This window comes from Pinus tabuliformis, chromosome 9 (assembly GCF_031772625.1).
Source record: "Pinus tabuliformis cultivar Carrire ecotype Pingquan chromosome 9, CPIR1, whole genome shotgun sequence".
Lineage (NCBI taxonomy): Eukaryota > Viridiplantae > Streptophyta > Pinopsida > Pinales > Pinaceae > Pinus > Pinus tabuliformis.
Window position 1 is genome coordinate 1,462,475,118 of NC_142307.1, and position 17,515 is coordinate 1,462,492,632.

The following is a 17,515-nucleotide window of genomic DNA, read 5'->3' on the forward strand; positions in this document are numbered from 1 at the left end:
TTTAAAGATGTATATGCAACTTTAAGTCATGGCAAACAAGTAGAAGAATTGGATTATCATGTTAAGGACCAACTCTTGTATCATTTTGGAAAGTTATGCATTCATCAAACCGAGAGAGTAAAGATAATTTGAGAAGCACACACTTCTCTAATATCAGGTCACTTTGGGGTAAGTAAAACAGTTACACAATTGCAAAGATTTTGTTATTGGCCAAAAATGAATGAAACAGTTTCTAGATATGTAAGAGGGTGTACCATGTGTGCTAAAAGCAAGCCCAACAATAGAAAACTAGGCTTGTACACTCCACTACCAGTTCCTTCTCATCCTTGGGAAAGTGTTTCCATGGACTTTGTTGGGGGACTGCCTAAATCTAGAAAAGGTCATGACTATTTATATGTTATTGTGGATAGGTTCAGCAAAATGCATATTTTAATACCCTGTCACAAACAGATTACAGCTGAAAAAATAGCAAAGTTTTTCTTTCAGCATGTATGGGTTCATTTTGGATTACCCACTTCCATTGTATCTGATCGAGATTCCCAATTTGTTGGGAAATTTTGGTCAAGTCTGTGGGAATTGATGGACACCAAACTGAAGAAGAGCACAACCTTTCATCCACAAATAGATGGCCAAACAGAGGTGGTCAACGGGACAGTGATCCAGTTGCTCAGAGGCTATTACAGCAAACATCCCAAGCTTTGGGATGAACATTTATGTTATGTGCAACATGCTTACAACAGTGCTAGACATTCTTCTACATAGAGATCTCCTTTTGAGACCTATTTTGGTTTCACACCAAGGTCTCCCTTGGATTTTGTCTTTGGTAAAGACATAGCGGTTGATGGACACAGTGATGTGGATAAAGCAACCAAGTTCATTGAAAAAATCCAAGAAATTCACCAGGCAGTACAGGAACAGCTGGAAAAGAGCCAAGCCAAGTACAAGGCAAGGCATGATAAGCATCGGATTGAGCATAGTTTCCAAGTTGGTGATCAAGTCTGGCTGTATATTAGCAAAGACAGAATGCAAGGTGAAGGTAAGAAGCTGAAGCCAATAAGGTATGGACCTTTCAAGATACTTGAGAAAATCGGTGAGAATGATTTTTGCCTTGATTTTCCAGCTTACATGCACATCTATTCAGTAGTTAATGCAGAAAGCTTGAGACTATTTGAACCTTCATTGATTGAAGATCCCGAAGAGCAGAGTCAATTGCCTTCTATTGATGATCTGTTGCCTGAATATCTCAATGAATTGCAGGAAGATACAGTTCTAGACAAGAAGGTGAGAACTACACGTAGAGGGGATGTTGAGTACCTCAAGATTGGACTCAAAGGTTCAAAACCAAGCAGTGCAAGATGGATAGAAATTGGGCAAGCGAGGAATCTATATCCTCACTTGATTGATGCTTAAAAACCAACTTTTGGTGGTCCAAAAGCTTTTTTAGTGGGAAGGCGTGATCCAAATGGATTCGAGAACACTCTCTAATTTTTCATGAACTCTTTAAAAATCATGCCAAAGATTCAAAGTCTTATAAAGATCAAGCTATCGGGAGGAATCCTCATGACAGTTGCGAATTACGATCAGCGCGGATCAACGAGGGCCATCGATCTAGCGCGTAGAGCGGCGGACCATGGTAACGCGCGCTGACACCAACCAGCAAATGCGAGGACAAATTTAAGCGACAGAGGTAGTTTCCGATATGCGATTAGCGACTTGTCGCAGGGCAAACCTCTCAGTGAAGAGAAGCCCCGAGCACTCGGACCTGGAATAATTATAAAACACGAAAAATATTGTTTCAGTTCCGTCGGAGCAGGATTCCACAAAACTAGCAGGATATCGGATGGGCTTCGAGCGATAAGCAGTTTCAACCGAGTTTCGCCCGATGCCATACAACGATTGCCACGTGTCCCAGGGAAGAGAGAGAGAACCGCTCACATCGGACGGGTAAACATTGTGCTACTCAATCGCCCGATATGAACGAAAACCGTAGGATCTAGGGCCCCCAGATCAATGGCGGAGACGCATTCCGATGGATGACCAGATTTGGCAAGATTATAAAGTAAGATCACATAGGATTTGAAGTCCAATATGGATGATGCGTTGGTAGAAGGTCGTGTTTGGTAGGCATTCTTGGAGTTAACGGAAAAAATGGCCATTTCAAATGTGTCCAAGAGAACTGACACTCATCCATTATGAAATAGGTGGCCACCCCCCTGTGAGGCGTTATACAGTGACCAATTACGCAGGACAGAGGGATTCAAATGGACAGAGGTAGGGGAACCGGAAAGACGAGAAGCGGAAACAAATAATCAAGAAGCAGATTGGATTTAAAGCCACAAACTGATAGAAAGCAGAGGCAAGAGAGCAGTAAGCAATAGGCAGTAAGCCGAAAGTAGAGAGAAGAAGCCGAGCTGACCTACAAAAGCAAAGGCAGCATCGAGCCAGAATTAGGACAGAGACAGAGAGGGTTAGAGAGTCTGTGTACTCCAGAGAAGGCTTGAGAGGTTCAAGCGCACTCCTCTGTAATGCCTGTCATGTATGAGTCTCAGATTGGGCTCATACTACTGTGACCAATAGAGGTCAAGAGTCAGTAAGGAGAGTCTGTGTACTCCAGAGACTTGGGGGATCCAAGTACAGTCTTACTGATTTATACCTGTTGAGTGAGACTCAAATTGAGCTCACTATTGTAAAAACTCTACTTTGAAAACATAATAGAGAGGCCACCACTGGAAGCTGGACCAAGAGACGTAGCCCAAGAGTATTGGGTGAACTCCTTATTAAACTTGTTGTGTTTATATGTGTTGTCTATTATGTTTTCCTTAACTGCTTCATTGCCTGTGTATTTTGCAATCTTATCGATCCGTTGCATAAAATAACATAGGCACATCCATGCACATGAATCTGTAATACCTTATTGTTTGTCTTAGATCAATTTTAGATCACCAACATTAAGAACAATTTTAGAAGGTTGTTGACGAGTGTTAAGGTGGGATGGCGTTGAAATAAAGTCATTGATTATATTCATGAGCCACCGGTTGCAGAAACAATTTCCAGACAACAATTTCTGAATATATTTACAGTTCATGGGATTGGCTTATGATAGTTGAAATGGTTTTCGAGCTATGTCTCTTGTCAAAGTGCAAGATGGAGAACTGACACTGAGGTGCAGATGAAATTCCTCTCTAGTTGTCCTTTGATTTGAAAACGACAATGGAGCAGATTCAGATTCAACAACTTCACTCAGGCCTACACTAGGTATAAAGGAGACCACAGTGAAAATTGAAGAAGCCAATGAGATGCAGTTACATTTCGTGTTGGCGATGTTGATCTTCTTTACAAGTCATATGTAGAGAACTGCGAGAACCCTGGCTATGTTGGAGAGATCTATTTCAACTTGGAAAGCGCTGGTAAATGGTGCTTTTATAAGGTTTTTTCTATTAACGTTCAAAGTTGATTTTCCATAGTTTTTAATAAGTTGCGCACCAATTAAAATGATGAGGTTCCTGTTCTCTTGATTTATGAGAATGGCAGGCATGCACCAGAAGTAGTGTTGATATGTATTAGTTTTATTTTTGGTGGTAAATTATGATGAATAATCTTTAAAATTAGATGAAGGTCATGTTGTAATGATTGACTCTAGACACATTATGTATCTATACAATTATCCTAGATAATTGGTGAGTACAATAGTTGGTACCCATGTATCTCGGTGGATGGGAACTCATCCATAGAATGACTAGTAGTTCAATTATTGCAAACTGGTGATTGATTGTGTCTGAAGCTACTATTTAGGAGATTGAGTAGAAGTAAAACTCAATATGGAGGGCTTTTCAGATAGTTTGGCGGTTGTGGATCTAGGGAAGGATCCCTCATTTGTTGAAGGCATGGGAGTGGTATTCTAATGAGGTTATGCAACAACTTGGGATGTTGTTCAGTAATTGGCTTCGAGAGATCCGTGGTTTGGGAGTTCGAAAGTGGAACTAAGGAATCCAGCTTTCCAACTACACCTTTGCAAGGGGTGTGAGACAACTTGATGGAGTTCGTTCTATGCGATTTCGAGGATATTTAAAGAAGCTAATGAAGACTTTGCAGATATGAAGATCAAAGACAAGTACTTGTTAAGGGAGGGACTTGGAGACTTAACTCCTACTTGTCCTATCCACATTGAATGAGATTCATCATCATAAATGTAATTGTTATGTGAGTTGTTTATTTGTTAATTAGTTGGATTTGAAAGATTTAGTCCAACTAAAATAGTTCCTACTTTGGTGTTTGGTTGAGATATTTTCTCAACTAGTTGATTGTATGGTTAAGATAGAATTGATATCTTGAACCAATAGTTGTTGTATTTGTATGTGATGTTTAATAGAATACAAATAAGTTTTGGTGTGCTAATAGTTTCTCAAATATTACAATGAAAAAAGTTATAAAAAATTTCCCTAATTTTTTTATAAACTTTGCACATAAGGCACCTTAATACAAAAATAGAGCCTAATTTGGTGTTCTGCAAGGGAAGTCTTACCTTTACTAATAATAGCCACCCGTGAGATTGACAACTCAAGGTCCTAATCCATAAATCACTTTGTGAACCTTTTGCGTCTATATATAGATTTCACACAAAAGGATCCAAATCTCCAATTTGGCACTACCAATTAAAGTTTGGTTGCCTATAAAACACTCTCATGCTAGAGGACAACAATAATTATACAAAAGTAAATCCTAAATTTTCACACATAAGGACTATAGATACATAAATCAAAATCATTAACTTCCTCAAATTTGTTTAATATTTTTTCCTATATGACACTCTCATGTTGGAGGACAACAATAATTATACAAAAATAAAACCTAATTTTTTATACATAAAGACTATAGATACATAAAAAAAAATCATTGAAAATGGATTCCCTATATTTTTTTGAAAACTTTGCCTATAAAACACTTTGATACAAAAATAGAGGTATTTTTGGTATGAGAATTTCTTTTATTTACACAAACCATTCACAAAATATTTAAAATATAATTTAAAACAAAATAAGAACAAAGAGAAAATAAAAAATACCCTACATGTAAGAAGTATCTTTAGAGTTATAGCTTTTCCTAAGTTCCATGTCGTCTGTGATTGAGTTCATGAAATTACTTGTAGTTGCCGAGAGTGCTCTGCATGCTCTGGCTCTAAGTTGGGAGGAGGTCATCAACACAAAGCAGATAGAAGTCACACGTCTCATGGGCACAATCGTCAAAAATCATATTTTCAAGTGTAGTTGGCAGACTAGAGATGGGGAGAAGTCAAGGAAGGTCCTGGTTCAAATCTATGTACAGGCCGCCAATTTTTATGTTGATCAAGAATATGATATTCAGGCATTTGAGTGTATTTCTAACCTTGGGTAGGTCCACGTATCTTGGGTTACTTTCATAATGACCACTTTAAGGAGTTTCTCAATGCAATGTTGTTTCATAGCATTCTGGGTACCCTAAAAAGTGCCAAGTATGATCACGGTTTGCATAGTAAGGATGTCCGCCTGGGTTTCCAAGGCTATGGGTATTTCTAACAAGTTTATGGAGGCTCTTGGACCTAACAATTGCAACAATGGCGAGGTTGTCAACAAAGTGTTTGCTAAAATGTCAGAAAGAGTTACTGACCGGGAGTATGGTAATGCATGCAGAGTGTTTGACGAAAGTAGTGGGGACCCAGATCATAAAAATAATCCAATTTTTGTTTGGTCCATGACTGGTGAGTCTCTTTGTTTTATGGCTACAGAAGCAGATGTGGTGGGAGTGTTGTTTGTTAGTGTTCAATAGCAGACAAGTATGCATGTGGGTGAGATGAGGCTCCTGTACAAAGGGAGGGAACTAAAGATGGAAAAAATCCTCAAAGACTATGGAATTAAGAGGAATGCCACTATCTCTATAGTGATATGCTTGTTTGGAGGTGCCTGGGGAGGTGGGGAATCTTTAGTTTCTAAGTCTTTCTCCTTCAAGGAGGCCCTCAGATCAGGGCCCAACTCTCAGCAGCCCCAGGCAACTCCTAGGGAGTTCTAGGTGGATAAAGTTGAGGAGGTGCCCTATGTTGACATTTCACACCCAGATCTCGAGGACTACCTTCAACTCTACACTAAACCAAGCCTCATTTTCCGATTTAATGGCTTATGGCCACGTTATGAGGATCCTTATAAATGGATTAATTCAGCGTGGACTAGGAAGTGCAAGGTCATCTTCTACTCCAAGGGTTTTTTTTTATAGTGTTGATTGTTGAAACAAAAGATTACCATAAGGCCCCAATTGGAGGGCCTTGGTTCTGGGGTAAAGTTGGTTTGTTCATAATCCCTTGGTTTAAAGGATTCGAATCCTCTACAATAGTCATTACTAAGCTTCCAATTTGGGTTCAACTTCCAAATTTTCTCACCCATCTTTGGCACTTTTAAGTTTTTAGGGCATTGAAAATTCCTAGGGTCATTATCTTACCATGGATATCACTCGAGGGAAGTATGTCCTATACACCTACGGAATAATATGTGTCGAAATTGACATTAACAAAGGGTCGTCAGATCAAATAAATTTAAAAATCAATGATTATCATTGGACCCAATCTCTGGATTACAAGAATAATGCATTTAAGTGTCGTGTTTGTCTTCAAACTGGCCATCTACAAAATTCCTTCCCTCTGTCAAATTCCAACAAGAAACAACACATCATATATTCTAAATCTTAAAGTTGGAAACCTTATGTCCCACCCCCCTTTGGAGGGCAATATTTCTTCTATTTATAATCAATAGGAGGATGGTGCCAACGATGATATATTTTGGGGGAACAAAATCAGATTTTCACTTCACATCATACTTATGAGGATTTAGTAGGGATCCCAACACCCCCAGAAAATAGACAGTTTGTAAGTCAATATATCTATTTGTGTATTCTGAAGTGTGCACATGAGTCAACATCTTCTGATATCGACGAGGAATTCCCTTCATATCTCAACAATAATCTACAAATTACTTTGGTGGATCCACCTCCTACAGGTTGGATTAAGGTTGTGAGAAAGAGAGGAAAGAAAAGTCGGTCTGAAGACTATCCCCAAGTCGAGTGATTCTTTTGGGTCTGTTAAATCCAAAATAGTCTCTTCTTTCACGTATGTTAAATCCATGGTTTGTCAAAGTCCTTAGATAGATAACTACTACAACAATGTAATTATGTTTTTGTGATAATAGAAAGTATCAATTTACAAAAATAAAATAAAATTTAAGAAATTATAATGAAAAATAAAAAAGTTTGTTTTTTGTTTTGTTTTTTGTTTTGTTTTTAACTTTGTATGGTGTTCTACAAGGGAAGGCTTAACTTTACCAATTATAGCCACCTGTGACTGTTCCAGGTGGATATTGGTGGCCACCCGCCTATTCGACTTGGAAACCCACCATTGTACCATTATTTCTTTCAGTTTCGATAATTGTAGCATAATTTACTATTTTTGGTAGTTTTTTGGGTCGTGAACTTCTAGAGCCGTTTTGAGGCCCTAAATGACGATTTTTTGGAAAATGGGCAAACATGAGTCCTACAATAATGATTGTAGTTGAAATTTGTAGTCTTTGGATAAATCTTTCTAACGAGGTATCGTGCGTGTCAAACAAATATCATATGCCAAAGTTACGACCCTAGGAACTTGATGTACCAATTTACCCCAACAAGGCCCACAGTTTTGGTGCTTCATCTCCTAGGGTTATATTTTTGGATGTTTAGGGTTTTCCATTGTTTCTCAATAATAAATAGGCCTTTGAGCCTCATTGTAACATAGTTCAGAGGCATATACCCGCCACATCTCTTCTTAGAGATAAGCCACCCTTGTCCGAGCTAGTTAATTTCCATTCTGTAAATGAGCATCTTTCAGTTCTTTAATATCAATGAAATGAATATTTATTTTGTTGCATCTCTTTTCTTATGTTTATTTTTGTATTATGTTGTGTTCTTGCATAAATCCAGATCAATGGTTTCAGCGCAGTTTGTTATTTCTTTGTCTTTCTATGCATGTCCCCAACGAGATTGGGGTATAAGGAGTTAGGGCTTGAACTGGTTGAACCTTTGCAAGACTGGCCTCGTTGAACCCAATGGCCTCCCATGGCAGAAGAAAAGAAAGATGAGGGAGCAAGAGATCTGTTACACAGTAATTTGTCACCATTGGTCACCGTCCCTGTTACCCCTTTCCCGCACTTTGGAGGACTCATTCCGACACCTGTGAGAAGTGACATAACTTGAAAACACTTGCATTATGTTCCCCTAAGTATGGACTTCATATGCCTTGAAGACATCTCCTGTAGAATATCCTTAAAAAGTCCCCTTTTTTCCATTAGCGCGGATCCACAGTGTATCACCTGCGCCAATGGGGGAAATTTTCCAAAGAGGGCGCGCCCGTTGGCACTCTGTCTTAGAGTCTTACCCGCGCCAACCAAGTTTGGAAAAGTTTTTTAACAAACGCACGCCTGAAAGTTTTTTCCTTTCGACTCAAGAGGCTTTTCAAGGATAATTCCAATCTCATGGATGTCGAGATTCATCGTATCTCTATCCATAATAGCTTTTCAAGGATAATGCTTATCCCATGGATGTCTGGATTCATTGTATCTCTTCCTCCTCCTCCATCTATAAAAGCTTGTTCTGGTGCATTTGACAAGCTAGTTTTGAGCATAGGGAGAATGATACTGTCAGAAGTCTGAGAGATTGCTGTAAGAGTCTTCTTTGCATTCATAATCAAAGAGAGAGAGAGGCTTGTTCCCGATCCCGACAAGCTTTGCAAGACATATGTAGCTGATCACCCAACCAAAGGAGGATTTGACGTCAGAACTATGGTTGTATACTCCTTTGTTGATTATCAATAATAGATGACTATCATTATGGTTCCATTCTTGCTGTTCATTATGATGATATTTGAATTATATCTTTTCTGACCAATATATAATTGCATCTATTGGATTTTATGCTTGTATTCGTATCGTTGTTTGCATGTGCAGGTGTCCATTCACGGAGATCGTGAGGATCGTGACCGACCGGAGCAAAGGAACGGGAGTGTCAACTCTTTTACAACACTAGCGTTGGAATCCAAGTAAGTTCTCATAATCCACTTTTAATTTGCAATTACGAACTTGCGTGATAGCATTGTTTGATTGTTGCTAGACCCATTTTGGGCTAGTGGGATCGCCTCTGTCCCCAGAGGGGATTTACTTCGCCAACAATTTGGCGACTCCACTGGGGAGTTAGCTTGTTGTTTGATTTGTAAACTTTAGACGAAGCCTGAAGTACGGCCAGATAGCCTTCGAAACGCTATTGCTTTGCATTAGCGAAGTAGATCAACGCCACTTCAGTCAATCTCCGGTTTGGTTTACGAAATAAACAACTTGGAGTTTGTCTTGTCTCATTGGTTTTCTCTTGTTTTGATTGCTTAGATAGCTTTCTGGGTTGGATTCTTTGCTGTCTCTTGCTGCCTAGTCTGTCTGGATATTGCTGGCCTAGTCTTGGATTGCTTGTTTTTTATTTTAGCATAGAAAACTTGATTCCCGCTCTTTTTTGCATGACAGTTGCGCCAATTGGCGCCACTTGTCAATGTACAGCCCGCGCCAATCCTCAATTGGTGCTACTTTTAGCTTGAAAGTCGCACCAGCCCAGGGAACCTTTTAGAGTTTGCTTGTTTTGAGCCTTCCAAGCTTGGTTTTTGTGTCTGGATACTATTTTTCAATCACTTGAATGTGTTAGAGTCTTGTTTGATTGGTTTTTGGCCTTTACCCTTTGGATGTTTGCTTTTTTCCACCGATTTCACATTTTCAGCCCTAGGGAATCTAGTGGCTTTGTGCATCGAGCCTTCCTTAGGAGTTTTGGTCTTTTGTCGGTCCAGTCAACTTTTTGGTTACTCTCTTGCACTTGTCCAGTGATTGTTAAGCTTTTTATTGCGTTATTCGAGTGATTCACTTCTTTTTCACTTGGATTCCGCTTGGCTTCGTTTTGGGCTTAGATCACATAGCTCATTGAGGTCTTTGTGATTTTTCTTGGTTTGAAAGATTGCCTTGGTGTTTTAGGGACTTGATTGTATTTTCATTGAGTGAAATTTGTCTCTTTTACTCTTTGTTATTATCTCTCAAAATTTGTTTAGTGCACTTTGCCATTGAAAAGAAAACGAACAATCTCTTTTGCTTTGAATTAGTTAATGGAAATTAGAGCTTTTCATTGTTATTAGTGATTAGTGACTTTAAAGAAAAGTTTCGTTTATTGCCATTAGCTGCATTAGAGTCACTGTTGATTGTTTTATGATCATTTTGTTTGATTGAAAGATCTCAACTCTCTCGTAGCTAGCGTTCATCGAATGAAATGATATATTTTGGCATATAGCTTGCATTTAGGAAATTGTGAGAGATTACATACGGTAGGACCTGGAAACTGAAACCTAATCAAAGATCAACCGTAAAATGAACTGAATGAATCTAAAAACGCATTGGAACTTAACACATACATCTAGAGGTCTAGGCTAGAGACATGTTTCGGCGTCGTTAAACCTAGTCACTGTTGTTTCACATTAAGGTTGGGTGATTCCTCCTTTTGTGACTCAATAGCGTTCTAGCACGGATTTGTGCTCCCACGTACCATCGAGTATATGGGGAGACCCCACTAGGTTATCATCCTTTATCCACATGAAGTCGTGTCTGCCGCCTTACAAGCCGTAACGCACTGAACACAACATTCGGGAAGATTGACTGCCGTACGGCTTGGTTTTCATATGATTGCCAAGGTGTATATGCAGTTTTACGGATTGTCTGGTAAACCCTTTGCCTAGTTCTCCAGAGTAGTCACTTTTGATCCTTTTCGGACTCCCTAAAAGAAAAGGCTCACCTGAGCATTTTGTCACTTCGGGCTCACTAAAAATTCGAAGGAGACTAGAGTCATCTTTTTGTCCTTTTCTCGACTCTTAAAAAATGAAAAGGTCAAGTTCGGTTCCTTTGTCTTAAAATTTATTCGGCCACGATTCACATTTACCTGGTTAGATCTTGTTTGCGTTAGCTTGAGTAGGCTTCTTTTTCGATGGCAACCTTTCCGGGGTTCACCAACCCAGGGATCCCCTCTGACGGAAACCCTGGTCATTTCGCTCCTTTTGGGAATGTTGGTGCTCCTTACATGGCAACGTTGTCCCTCCCAGGGTTAACTGTTGGGTTGCCTGTTTGGTTGTTCCCAACCTCTTTGGTCCCTGCCGTCTCAACTTCTGGTCAATCAGTCCCTCCACCTAAACAACATCATGTTGATTCTAAGGTGGACCTCTCCCCTTCTTCGCCTGTTTCTACGTCCTCATCTTCTACTTCGCCTGGTGAAAGTCTAGATTCGAGTAACCAGGTGGCTAAGAAGAAGAAGAAGAAGACAAAGAAGAAGAAGTCTCCTAAGGGAGAGGCTAAAACTGCAGCTAGTCCCTCGAGTACACCTCCAACCGGGCCACCTTCTGCTCCTCCGCGGAAGGTCAAATTTCCTTGTAGATTATGCAAGGAGGACCATCTTCTTCGCGATTGTCCTGGCATTCCCAGGGTCTTAGAAGTATGGTCTCGTGATCCGGCCCGCCCCTCATCGTCCTCTAGAGCTCACGGCGATGCTACCCTATCAGCTGGAAATGGTAAGGGAAAAGGAAAGATTCAAATCCCTTGTAGACTTTGTGAAGGCAATCATCCCCTTCACCTTTGTCCGCTCATGGATAAAGCCTCTGTTGTCTTGGAAAGTCTTACAGCTCCTTCACCCCAACTACCCGTTGGTTATCAACAGCTTTCTGCAGCCACAGATCGTCCCCCTGCTGACAAAGAGATCGACCAAGATTCCTCTCTTGTCCAGCCTCCTCTTCCTGAACCTGGCTCTGCCAAGCCTGTTCCAAACCAACCATTGATCGGAAAGAGTGTCGACTCGAGTTCACCACCCGTTGACCACTCTGTTTCGGAAGAGCATCATTCCCATGTTCTTCTCGTCTCCTCAGATTCTCTTGCATCCAGAAATGATTCTCCTATCCCAGCTTCTCCCGAGAGTCCTGCTTCGGTCCCTTTAGAGCAGGGGGGAAATCATACGATTCCCCCACCAAGTAGTTCAGTAGTTTCCTTCGACTGGAGTCGTTTGACTGGATGAGGGTGCATCTGTCAGTCTTATGCCTACCACTACTTGGCAAGCTTTGGGTTCCCCACAGCTTGTGCCAGTCGCGCCGAATCTGACGGCTTTTGACGGAGGAACTAGTCAACCATTAGGGATCCTTCCAAAGTTCCCTATTACTTTGGGAGGCAAAACCGTCTATATAGACGTATCGGTTACCCAAGGTGCTTTAGATTTCAGTCTTCTCCTTGGTCGTGACTATGTTTATGCCATGGGGGCCCTGGTCTCTTCACTTTTCCGTGTGGTTTGCTTTCCACACAATGGAAGGATAGTGACTATAGATCAATTATCATTCGTTCATCCCCGGGTGCCTCCTGCGCAGTCGTCATCCCCTCCTGGTTTTCATCCACCAGTTGCATCTGCCCCACCACAGATCAACTACGTGGCCACTTATCCCGTGCCTGGATCCAGTGATGCCGCCATCGTGCATAGTGTCCTGGGGGAATTGGGTCCTGACTTCTGAGATGTTACCCTTCCACCCGGAGTGGCACTCTTGGAAGCCCCGACTTCATGTTCATTCTAATGAAGTTCGGGCGGAGCATAGTTCGTTTTCCTATGTCAAACTCCTTAAAAAATGAAACTAGGTCTGGCGGAGCATAGTTCGTTTTCCTATGTCAAGCTCCTTAAAAAATGAAACTAGGTCTGGCCGAGCATAGTTCCTGATCTTGTGTCAAGCTCATTAAAAAATGAAATAAGGGTTATGAGGATAGTTCTTTTCCTAGCTCAACCTCATTAAAAAATGAAACATCTCCTCCTTTCCACATCGAGTCTTTGATTAAGATCTCGTAAAATACAAGTCGAGTCTTTCATAGATCTTGAGAGTGAACCTTCATTCCATCCACTTTGTTGAATGCAATGAAGCTTGGGGGCATGTACCTCATTTTGTGTTATTATGTTGGGGGCATGCGAACTTATAACAAGCATAGTTTTTCGTTTCAAGCTTGTGTAAACATGAAACCGAATCCAAGCAGAGTTCTCCACGGTTCAAGCTTGTGTAAAAATGAACCCATACCCATTTTACATCTCGTGATTGCCATTATTTTGCTAAATTCTGTTAGATGAGCCTTGGTTGTTTCATTCCATTGCTACCATCTCTTTGGCTGATCATATGCTTTCACTTGGTTGTTTATCCTTTCCTGAGGAACCGCAACGATGAGTGGTTTTATTAGCCAACCTCTTGACCATTATATGTTTTGAGAAATTCCACCATTTCCGGAACTAGTTGCTACCCTTTATACCACTCGTTCCTCCAAGACGAGTCTCCTTTTAAGCTCTTTTCTGACTCGTAAAAAATGAAAAGATTGCCGAGTATTTTTCCCTTTTTGACTCGTTAAAGAGAATAAAAATGGAGGTCCGCTTTCAGCTCTTTTATGACCGTTTAAAGACGAAAAGATTGCCGAGTTATTCCTCTTGACTCGCTAAACGTAAATAAGGGGTGGTCGTCTTTAAACTCTTTTCCGACCGTGTAAAAATGAAAAGATTGTCGGGTCCTTGTCGTTTCAGGCTCGTTAATGGTTATGAAACGACATGATTTCGGTCGCTTTTCTACTTTTTCAGGTCGAAGTCACTAAACATGAAAAGTACTCCTCGATCGTAATGGTCGGGTGGTTCTTTCGAGCATTGTTTTATACTTTTTCAGGCTCGAGAGACACAACTTTATGAAAAAGGACACCCTTGGAGTTTTTTTTTCTGCTGTCTTTTCAAACTCTCTAAACATGAAAAGACACCGAGTTCTTCCTTTGTCAGACTCGTTAAACCTTGATGACATTGGAGTCCGTCGAGATGACGTTACAAGCATATGCTATCCCCGTCAAGCTTGTTAATAAAAATAACTGGGGTACTCGCTAGAAATGGTGGGGGAAAATGGAACCATAATTATTGTCGTGTCAGCAGTATGTCGCTCTTGAACATGGCACTTGTCTGCTTTCATGTCTGGTTGGGGACATCTCATCTCGTTTTTCACTTGCCTCCGTGGATTTGGGTAATCCTATTTGACCTCTCATCTGCTCATTGCCTCGTCACCATGACCTTTGATCCATTGATGTCAAATACTGCCAATTCCACTGTCGTGCTGCCGATATGTTCAAGAGAAGTTGACCTCTGCAGAATAACAACCTCCTTCTGATAGCTCACATAATTCTGATCCACCACAACATTCTTTCCCTGTCTCATGTCGATGATGTGGGAAACACTATGGCCCACCTTCGATCAAGGTCACTTCCTGTTGACTTCAGCTCATTATCCAGGAAGCTGATTTAGAGACTCCCTTCCGGTGCCTTGGAGCTTGCATGCCTCAATGGCAGATTCTTCGTGTTCGACATGAGGTTTTCATCATTGGCCTCCAATCGAATGATTCTACTGGTGTTCGATGCCAGCTCATTGATTCACATGCCGCAGATTGTACCTATAGTACCTTGAGGGCCATTGCCATTATTGGTGGTACCTCTCGCGTTTGTTAACAATTTTCATTATTGACTGGTAATCAGACGATGTTCATGCATGTTCGACTTCAACTCATATATTCACATGCTTGAACTTGTACTTTTGTTCGGGTCGAGATGGAGCGCAAGACCCTGGATTTTGTCTATTGGAATCCAGGCTGCAATTTTGTGGATTATTGTTACATGACTCATTCACTGGATGGCTGCGACCATGCCTGAGTCTATTCATCGATCCTCACCGGATGGTTGCGCCCATACCATGGATCTAGATTATTATATACTCTGTTATGGATGGCTGCGCCCATACCACATATATCATGTACTTGAGCTATCAGTTGTATCTCTCTATGCAGATTCTCCGGCGGCAGCTGCATGTGTTCTTGTAAAGCATTTCACCCCTCTCTCTCGGGCCTCATGCTTTAGGGGGCATCTGTTACACAGTAATTTGTCACCATTGGTCACCGTCCCTGTTACCCCTTTCCCGCACTTTGGAGGACTCATTCCGGGACCTGTGAGAAGTGACATAACTTGAAAACACTTGCATTATGTTCCCCTAAGTATGGAATTCATATGCCTTGAAGACATCTCCTGCAGAATATCCTTACAAAGTCCCCTTTTTTCCATTAGCGCGGATCCACAGTGTATCACCCGCACCAATGGGGGAAATTCTCCAAAGAGGGCGTGCCCGTTGGCGCTCTGTCTCAGAGTCTTACCCGCGCCAACCAAGTTTGGAAAAGTTTTTTAACAAGTTTTTTCCTTTCGACTTAAGAGGCTTTTCAAGGATAATGCCAATCTCATGGATGTCGAGATTCATCGTATCTCTATCCATAATAGCTTTTCAAGGATAATGCTTATCCCATGGATGTTTGGATTCATTGTATCTCTTCCTCCTCCTCCATCTATAAAAGCTTGTTCTGGTGCATTTGACAAGCTAGTTTTGAGCATAGGGGGAATGATACTGTCAGAAGTCTGAGAGATTGTTGTAAGAGTCTTCTTTGCATTCATAATCAAAGAGAGAGAGAGGCTTGTTCCCGATCCCGACGAGCTTTGCAAGACATATGTAGCTGATCACCCAGCCAAAGGAGGATTTGACGTCAAAACTATGGTTGTATACTCCTTTGTTGATTATCAATAATAGATGACTATCATTATGGTTCCATTCTTCCTGTTCCTTATGATGATGTTTGAATTATATCTTTTCTGACCGATATATAATTGCATCTATTGGATTTTATGCTTGTATTCGTATCATTGTTTGCATGTGCAGGTGTCCATTCACGGAGATCGTGAGGATCGGGACCGGCCGGAGCAAAGGAACGGGAGTGTCAACTCTTCTACAACACTAGTGTTGGAATCCAAGTAGGTTCTCATAATCCACTTTTAATTTGCAATTAGGAACTTGCGTGATAGCATTGTTTGATTGTTGCTAGACCCATTTTGGGCTAGTGGGATCGCCTCTTTCCGCAGAGGGGATTTACCTCTCGAACAAGATCCTTTCAAAACATTGCTCGAAGAAGCCCTCAAGGGACAAAGGAACACGATGATGGACAAATTTGTCCAGATCCTTCGACAAATTCCCACAGGCAACACATCTTCATCTGGTAGCCACTCGAGAGGTGCCACTCCTTTTAAGGTGCAATGCAACTTTGAAATCCCCATATTTCAAGGCTAGATAGATGAAAATGTCATAGATAAATGGTTAAATATGTTGGAAGGATATTTTTTGGTTCATGGTTTTTCCAATAGGGAAAAGGTTACTTTTGGACTCCTCAAAGTCGCCCCCCACGTCAAGGACTGGTGGGAAACCTACCATGAGCAGAGGGACGAGAGGGAACCCTCACTATTTTCAGCCACACCTGATTGGAATTCTTTTCGAGATGCCATCAAGGAACACTATTATCTTATCAGGAGTTATGAGGACAAGTACATACAATGGACTATGCCGCGGCAATAAAGGGACCAAGATATGCATGAGCTGATGAATCTTTTCCATACGCTGCACATAAAGTTGGGTATAAAAGATTTCGAGGAGCATCTAGTGCTCAAGTACTATGATTGTTTGCACAAATACATTTAGGAGGAAATGGAGTTCCTGAACCTCTCCTCACTTGGTGCAACATACCAATACACTACCAAGATTGAAAAAAAGTTGAAGCAGAAGGAGTGAAATTCTGGATCTGTGAACCTAAAGCATAACAAAGACACCCCCAAGCCATAGAACAATGGGAAAAGCCAGGCCGCGACCCCCTAGCACAACTCATCAAAGCCACAATCCAAGAATAATGAGAAGGCAAAGAAGGACATCAACAAGTGGTGTGATTTCCATAAAACTCCCACTCACAACACGAACAAATGTTGCATAAAGTAGGCACTGGTGGCTGATCTAAAAGACATGGAGACATATGTATGCTTTGATTTTGAGCTGGAACCTGACAAGGAAACCAACAAAGGAAAGCAGATCATTGATGCAAAAGCCATTGCAACAATAGCCACCATCAAGCTCCAAAGGGTGAAACCTAAGGATCTAGAGGAGAGGGAGCTCCTCTTCCACTCACCGATGTGGGTAAAGGGTTTGTCGATGTAGTTCATCGTTGACAGTGGAAGCCTAAAGAACCTGATCTTAGCCAAGGTCGTTAAGAGATTGAAGCTACCAACGACGTCGTACCCACAACTGTACACCATCAGGTGGCTCCACCAAGGGCGAGATCTTTGTGTTAGTTAGAAGTGTCGCCTACCTTATAACATCAAGTACTTTGCGGATGAGGTATTGTGTAATGTTTCCCCTCTGGAAGTTTGTGATGTTTTGTTAGGTCGGCCATACCTATGGAAGCATTTTATGAACCAGTTCACAAAAATATAGAAAAGATAAATCAACGACTTCAAAATAAGCCTCTTCGAGGGGGAAACCTCCTTTACATTACACAAAT